The sequence below is a fragment of the Nicotiana attenuata genome, unplaced genomic scaffold, assembly GCF_001879085.1.
Source record: "Nicotiana attenuata strain UT unplaced genomic scaffold, NIATTr2, whole genome shotgun sequence".
Lineage (NCBI taxonomy): Eukaryota > Viridiplantae > Streptophyta > Magnoliopsida > Solanales > Solanaceae > Nicotiana > Nicotiana attenuata.
Genome location: NW_017672881.1, coordinates 121,136 through 129,640, shown reverse-complemented (window position 1 = coordinate 129,640; position 8,505 = coordinate 121,136). Strand labels below are relative to the sequence as shown.

General features: G+C 45.4%; 1 pseudogene; it reads right to left on the bottom strand.

Annotated features, from left to right (window-relative positions):
* Positions 1–3,357: 3,357 nt before the first annotated feature.
* The window catches only part of LOC109214805, a 55,662-nt pseudogene continuing 50,514 nt past the window's right edge, over positions 3,358–8,505 (bottom strand).

The window sequence follows — 8,505 nt, the reverse complement described above, 5'->3', positions numbered from 1 at the left end:
AAACCTAAAATCAACCTAAATAACAAACACCCAATATCAATCTAACCTTAGATGGCAACACCCATACCCTAGCTAATGAGTTTAGCTACTCATGCTAGGTACAAAAATTGAAGAAATAGATGAAAAACTAAGCATATTAATTAATTACTAAGAAGAAACTACAATAATAAAGAGCAAAAGTGCCGAAAATGGCTACAATATCCGGTCTCACGAGCTCAGCTGCGTTCAAAATTTAAAACTTAACCTAAAAATGGTAAAATGTTCTATTTATACTAGGCTGGAAAAAAATGGACAAAAATACCCCTGCGGGATCAGCGCGGACCGCGCAAAAAGGACCGCGGCCGCACTGGCTCTTAGACTTATGATTTCAGCTTCTCTGAAGTTAGGGACCGCGGACCGCGAGAAAGTGCACCGCGGCCGCGATGGAAGTTGGCGCGGCCGCACATAAAGGAACGCGGAGCGCATTGCTTGAAATTGTCAAAACTTCAACTCTCTGAATCTCATTCACGCGGACCGCACAAAAGTGTGAAGCGGCCGCGTAGCCTGACCGCGGACCGCGAGAATCTAACCGCGGCTGCGTAGCACTTCCACTGAATATGCCATGTCTCTGAACCTCCTAGTGCGGCCGCATCCACTTTTGCGCGGTCCGCACTAGGCCCCTTTTTCCTCAATTCTCTTGGTCATTGATACTTGAGAAGGTTTCACTCCTTTTTGAGCCGATCTTGACATTTCGTCACTTTGTCGACCAAACCTGCAATCAAGCACAACCTGTGAGCATTTTGGGGTTATTTTATAGCAATTTATACTTAAAGCATAGCCAAGTAGGGGCATAAAACACGTTAAAATCCTAACTTATCAACTCCCCCAAACTTAAACCTTTGCTTGTCCTCAAGCAAACAAAATCCCTTAAAGGTCAATCCAAGTAATTCCAGCTATCCTAAAGCAACCTCAACAAGCATCAATTGGGACTAACAATTGCCCTCAATACGAATGCATCATTAACACATTTAAACTTTGAAAAACCAAGGATCAAGTGTGACACAAGAGCATCAAGAGTTGACACATTTCATCAAACAACTTCTCTCAATTACTTTGGTCATTGTGGAACCCAAACTCACACATCCTCAACTCTCCCTAAGCGAACCTCACCTTTTAGAGTATTAACACACAAATCGAGGTTGATGGAGTTTCACTCATCTCTCTCAAGAAGAAGGTCACAAGTCTGGCTCTAGGTACCATATGCTTGCCCCTTACGTAAGTATCCACTAATGTAGGTTTCCTTCAACTCAAGATCCTATAGGGCTTTTGTGGAGTCATTGTGCAGGCTTTTGGGTAAGGGTAGGACATGTTTTTATTCAAGTAAGTTCAATCTTCCCTTAAGCACTTCTTTTGATTCATTTTGGCACAACTCTCTGGACTCTTTTGAGTATTTCACTTCTTTACAAGGGGTTAGAGAGACACATTGTCACTCTTTCTTATGCAATTCAAAACATTTCTCCTTTTTCTACTTTTTCCACACCTTTTTCACTTTTGTTTTCCTTGAATCCCTTTTTATTCTTGTTCACATTGGACTTTCTTTTGTCTTTTTCTTTTCTTGTTTTTTCATTGCCTTCCTTTTTCTTTTGCTTTTGTACCTTTCTACCACTTTGTTTCCTTTCTTGTCTCTCCCCCCAAACTTAGACATTTTCCATTACTCAAGGGAAGATTTGGGTTCCAAGAGAGGGTAGTCATTTAGAACGGGTATAGGCTTGTAGCATTAGTTCTTGAAAGAAAAAGGTTTAAGGCTCAAAAGGGTTAACTAGGGATCATCTCTTTGGTAGGCTATGGAATTGTTCAACTTACATTCGGATCAAGGAGAGCCTATAATCACTTTTCAAGTCAAATTTCACCTAGGATTTTGCCTCAACAAACATTCAGGGCAAGTTCTAGACCATTGGCTCGGGACTTGGACTCACAATTCGATTCCTCACCACACACGCTAGGGGATTGCTAAAGACATCGAGTCGAGGGACCACAATGACCTTAGTTACGATTCAAGCACACAATGGTCCGAAAAGACCATATGATGATTGTTTGGTCAATGCAAGAGTCTCAAAGCCACGACCTTCACCATCCTAAACACAACATTATGTCTTTGACCATGGGATCAAAGGCAAATGTGCTAGGCCCAAGTGAAGCTTTACTTGAGGTACCCTTAACTACAACTATCAAAAACAAATGAAAAATCAAAAAAACGGACTCAAACCCTTAAGAAGGTTGTCACTCCATCCATCATCGGGAAGAGCCACCCGGTTCACACAATACTCCACCCTTGGAAAGAACCGTGGCCTTAAGAAAAGCAAGGGCTTATTGGAAGCGTCAAAAACAAAACAAGAGGCTACGAACCTAACTATAAAGCTAAAAACAAAAAAAAATTACAAAAATAGAAAATAGAATGAATATGTACAATAGGGGATGAATATGTACAGAAATGTAACTTTATATACAGACTAAAAGAGAGAATAAAAAGTAGAAGAAAAAAGACTAAAGTGTAAAGTTATATACAACCCAAAATAGAAAATCAAAGTAAAGCATAAACTAACAATCTGTATATACAGTCATCCAGATAATCAACAAAAAAGTAGGGCGCACCCCCACGAATAAAAGCTGGCATTGTCCCCAATGCCAACTATCAAACTAAGCATCAAAAAAAAGTCATAAGAAAGGATATAGGGGCTCCCTAAGCCTGGTCCGTCTGCATGGGATCATCAGTGGTCCCCAAGTCCTCCGTATGTGCGGGAGCCTCAGACTGGCTCTCGGCCTCCTGCTGCTCAACTGCTGGGACTGGGGCCTGTTCCTGGACCTGCTGGATGTCAGGTGCATCCTGAGGCAAACTGGAGGAGGCCTCCTGTGGGACTGCCACCTCAATAACTGCATCCGCTGTGCTGGGGAGCTTCCTTTTCTTCTTCCTAGGCTGCCTGGGTGCCTGCTCCTGCTGGGACTCTGCTACTGGTGCTGCTGGGTCTAGGGCTGGGTCCCCGAATAGCAGGTCTAGAGGCATCTGGTCTGCCAATAGCTTGTCCACATCTGCCCTGAGCTGCTTCACAGACTCTTTGGAAGCCTGTGATCTCCTCATCTTCTTGTGCTCCTTGGCAAGCTCCTTCAGAGCCTTGCCATGTGACTCCACAGTTGTAGTCAAAGTAGCTTGTGTCTTCATAATCCTTTCCTGGTTCTCCAGGAGTTTCTTCAAAGTGTCCTCAATGGACTGAGGAATCTGAGCTGGCCGAGGTGCTGATTGGGTCTGAATAGTGGAAGACAATGTGGACAACTTGGATGTCGCAGCTGACATCCAGTTGTTCAAGCTAGCCAATGTCTGGCTCAACTGATGGGCAGTGAAGAGATGAGTCTTGGAAGATGGCACTCCCGGGCCTGCTGAAAAACTGGACCAGCAGTAGAGGAAGGTTCTGGAGGCAAGTCTACTCCTGTAGTGGCAGCAGGCTCGGTGGAAGGCTCGACCGCAACTGGATCCTCAAACTGGCCAGTTGGGGTAGAAGCAGGTGGCTGGTAGTTCTTGGACTTAGGGTTGTCCGGGCCCTGCATACTGTACCAAGAATAGGGAGCCACAGGCTTGGTCTTGACATCATATCTTTTCTTCTCCACCTCCATGTCCCAGAAATACATTGAAAGGGTGTTGGGAAAAGGATAATTTCTGTCATGCTCTTGCCCCACAGCAGAAATCACACGGGATATCACATTACCCACATTGATAGGGTACCCGGCCATAATAGATGCAACAAGAACCGCCCGGGTAAGTGGAATAGTCTGATCGTGGGTAGAAGGGTCAAGCTGACTGCATACAAATGTCAACCACCCTCGAGCCTCAAAGTTGAAGGTCTTTCAAAATATTTTCTTCCCTGCTTGCAACCACTCTGGCACAGTACCTGGGATTGCCAAGTACTGGGCCAACCAGGGACGGACTTCCTCACCCATCCCTAACTTAGCCAAATAAAGTGACTCATCTTCATCACGGAACCCCAAATACTCATTTAAAGATGTTCCATCAAACAACACTGTTTTGTCTCTAATTTTGGTCACCTTGGTATCCTTGACAATGTGAGCTACATTAGAGTAGAATTCCCTGACCATGTGCTCATTAGCATCGATGCACTTCTCCATGAAAAACTCCCAGCCCCATCTAGTTCTGAACTCCCTCTGCACATTAGGGTTGTGGGGTAAGAGGTCAGTGTCAATAAAACTCCTCTCCGGTATCAACTTCCTCACCGGCCACCACTCCCTAAACTTGCGAAATGCCACTTCGCGTCACGAACTATCTTCCTTGCCCATTCTTCGGCTTTCCAGTTCGTGCAATTCGCCCAATCTGAGGCTCACCTCCCTCATCTCCGCCTGCACTCTCCCCAGATAATGAAGTTGTGGGGGAGGTGGAGTAGTTCCCACTACCGGCTGCGGACTCGTCAGATGAATCCAAAACTATATTTACCGGTCTTTTGGATGTGGGTGATGGTGGAGGGGTATCAACTAGGTGGAGGGGGTCAGTTATATGAGTTGGGACTGAATCTGAGGAGATGTCTTTGGAGGGCACATACTCACTCCCCGACGAATGAGAAGCAGCCTTATCAGCAGCTTTTATCAATTTCTGGGTCTTTTTATGTTCTCCCGAGCCTGGGGAGTGAGTTTCGCTATTCTCATGCCTTTACCCCCTCGGGAGGAACCACCTCTCCCGGGTTGTTGTGATTGTTTGCCGCCCCTTTGTTTAACCATTATCTGCAAAGATAAGCATATAACATTGTTAGTTTAAGCGCATACAATGAAACACGTAAATGAAATAGATTGCAGAGATAATTGCAGTACACGGTTGCAGAACAGGTTGCAGTAGCACCACGGACCGCACAAAACAGGAGTGCGGCCGCGTTGGAGGCACCGCGGACCGCACAAAAATGACCACGGTCCACGCTGGGCAAAGGTCCCAAAACATAACTCTCTGAATCTCCCCCCGTGGTCCGCACAAAATGGGATCGCTGCCACGGTGGGCCAGCGTGGACCGCACAAAAGTGCAATGGGGCCGCGCTGGTAGAATTTGACTTGCAATCTAAAGAGCACCGCGGTCCGCACAGAAAAGCAACGCGGACCGCGTCAGGGCAGCGCGGTCGCGCAAAGGCGACCGCGGTCCGCGCTGAGCTAGGGTTTACGGGCACTAAGTTAGGGTTGCATTTTTTCCATTCATGTTCAAGTTTTTTACACCTACTTTGTCCCTACTCAGTTCACCCATTGATTAAGCACATTTAGCACATACCCCGGTTTTAAACTATCCTAAACTAACAATTAAATAAAAAGAAGAAGCTAAAACTACTGGGCAAGACGTAAAAATGAAAATATGAAATTAATTAATCACAAATGCATGAAATGTTACCAAGTTTGTGAAGATTGAATGCAATTAGTCCAAGCAAGTCAGAGTTACGGTCTCAGAAAGGGATGAACAGTAGAATTAGGGCTCTAGGTTTTCAAATTGCGAAAAGGGTACAATGAGGCCCTTGGGCCCTATTTATAGAAAAACTGTGGGGGCCATACTCACCTACCAGCGCGGCCGCACAAAAGCGATCGCGGACCGCGCTGGGTTTTAACATATGAAATTTCAAAAGGCAACCTTGGCGCGACCGCATTAAAGTGTACCGCGGCCACGAAGGTCCACCGCGGACCACACAAACTTGCCCGCGGCCGCGGTGGAAAACTTCAGAGAGCAATATTTTTGGAACATGCCAGCGCGGACCGCGCAAAAGTGTACTGCGGCCGCACTGGCAAACTTCAGAGACTGTGCCCTTTGTTCCAACTAGTTTTGCATTGCATCAACACAATTCCTGCAACATCTCATAACCAATTAGCTCAAAAATCCAAAACTACAAAGAAAATCAAAGAAAAAGAAAAAGACATGGGTTGCCTCCCAAGAAGCGCCTGATTTAACGTCGCGGCACGACGCGGGTTACCAACACATCATTTTAAATGTACCATAGCCACCATGTGGCTATCATCAATCTTCCCAAGATAATGCTTTACACGATGTCCAGTGACTCTGAATATTTCACCATTCTTGTTCCTTAGATCAAGAGCACCGAATAAGGTTACGAACACAACTTCAAATGGCCCACTCCACTTTGATTTGAGCTTTCCCGGAAACAGACATAACCGGGAGTTGAAAAGAAGAACCATATCACCAATTTTGAATTCCTTGTCCCGAGCATATTTGTCGTGAAGATACTTCATCTTGTCCTTATACAAGGACGAGCTAGAGTAGGAATGAAATCCAAACTCATCAAGCTCATTAAGTTGCTCAACACGGAGATTCGCTGCAACATCCCATTCCAAGTTCAACTTTCTTAAGGCCCACATAGCTTTATGCTCCAATTCTACCGGAAGATGGCAAGCTTTCCCAAACACCAACCGGTACGGGGACATACCAATTGGGGTCTTGTAAGCCGTCCGGTACGCCCATAAGGCGTCATCCAACTTTTTTGACCAATCGGTCCTATTAGCATTGACCGTCTTGAACAAGATACTCTTTATTTCTCGGTTGGAGACTTCCACTTGACCACTAGCTTGAGGATGATAGGGGGTGGTCACTTTGTGATTTACTCCATACTTGGCAAGCAATGAATCAAAAGCCTTGTTGCAAAAGTGAGACCCCCCATCACTAATGATAGCACGAGGGGTGCCAAACCTTGTGAAGATACTCTTTTCAAGAATGCCACAACACTCCGGGCTTCATTGTTGGGTAAAGCCACGGCTTCAACCCAGTTTGAGACATAGTCCACCGCCACGAGAATATAAGTGTTCCCACAAGAACTCACGAAAGGACCCATGAAATCGATGCCCAAAACATCAAAAATATCCACCTCGAGAATCGAATTGAGAGCCATCTCATCCCTTTTTGAAATTCCGCCGGCTCTTTGGCATGCATCACATCTCTTTACCAAGTCACTATCATCTTTAAACAAAGTCAGCCAATAGAAACCGCAACTCAAGACCTTTGAAGCCGTTCTCACCCCTCCATGATGGCCACCATAGGGGGAGGAGTGACAAGCCTCCAAAATGCTCAATTGTTCACCTTCCGGGACACATCTTCTAATCACACCATCCGTGCAAATTTTAAACAAGTACGGATCATCCCAATAAAAATCCAGACTATCCCGCTTGAGTTTCTTCCTTTGGTTGGAAGAGAGCTCACACGGGACAATTCCGGTCACAATGAAGTTGGCGATGTCCGCGAACCATGGCATGTCACACATTGACACGGAAAGAAGTTGCTCGTCGGGGAATGTATCATTTATTTCAAGGCCGTCACATGGCCTCCCTTCTTCCTCCAACCGGGACAAATGGTCCGCAACTTGATTCTCACTTCCCTTCCGGTCCACTATTTCTAAGTCAAATTCTTGAAGAAGTAACACCCATCTCATCAATCTTGCTTGGAATCCTTCTTGGTCATCAAATACCTAAGGGCGGCATGGTCCGTGTGCACAATCACCTTGGCCCCCATAAGATAAGGCCGAAATTTCTCCATGGCAAATACAATGGACAATAACTACTTCTCCGTCACCGTGTAATTTCATTGAGATTCATTCATAGTATTACTTGCATAATACACGGGATGAAACATTTTGTTAACCCGTTGACCTAATACCGCCCCCACCGCAAGGTCACTTGCATCACACATTAGTTCAAAGGGCAAACTCCAATTAGGTGTGGTGATGATAGGAGTTGTGGTCAACTTGTGCTTTAAGAGTTCAAAGGCCTCCATGCATTTTTCATCAAAAACAAATTTGGCATCTTTCTCTAGCAATTTGCAAAGCGGATTCACAACCTTCGAGAAATCTTTGATAAATCGCCGGTAGAACCCGGCATGCCCAAGAAAACTCCTCACCCCTTTGACAGAAGTGGGGGGAGGGAGCCTTGAAATCACCTCGATCTTAGCCTTGTCTACCTCAATCCCATGCTTAGAAATCTTGTGACCCAACACTATACCTTCTTCGACCATAAAATGGCATTTTTCCCAATTGAGAACGAGGTTAGTTTCTTCACATCGAGCTAAGACTCTATCCAAATTTACCAAGCATTCATCAAAGGAGTCACCAACCACACTAATGTCATCCATAAAGACCTCCAATATGTCTTCCACCATGTCGGTGAAAATAGCCATCATACAACGTTGGAAGGTCGCCGGAGCATTGCACAACCCGAATGGCATCCGGGAGAAAGCAAATGTACCATAGGGGCATGTAAAAGTGGTCTTCTATTGGTCCTCTGGGGAAATTAAGATTTGATTGTAGCTCGAGTACCCATCCAAAAAACAATAGAATGCTCGCCCCGCAAGGCGATCAAGCATTTGATCGAGGAATGGCAAGGGAAAATGATCCTTGCGGGTCACCTTGTTGAGTTTCCTGTAGTCCATACAAACTCTCCACCCGGTAATGGTTCGCGTGGGAATAAGCTCATTGTTGTCGTTGGTCACCACCGTCA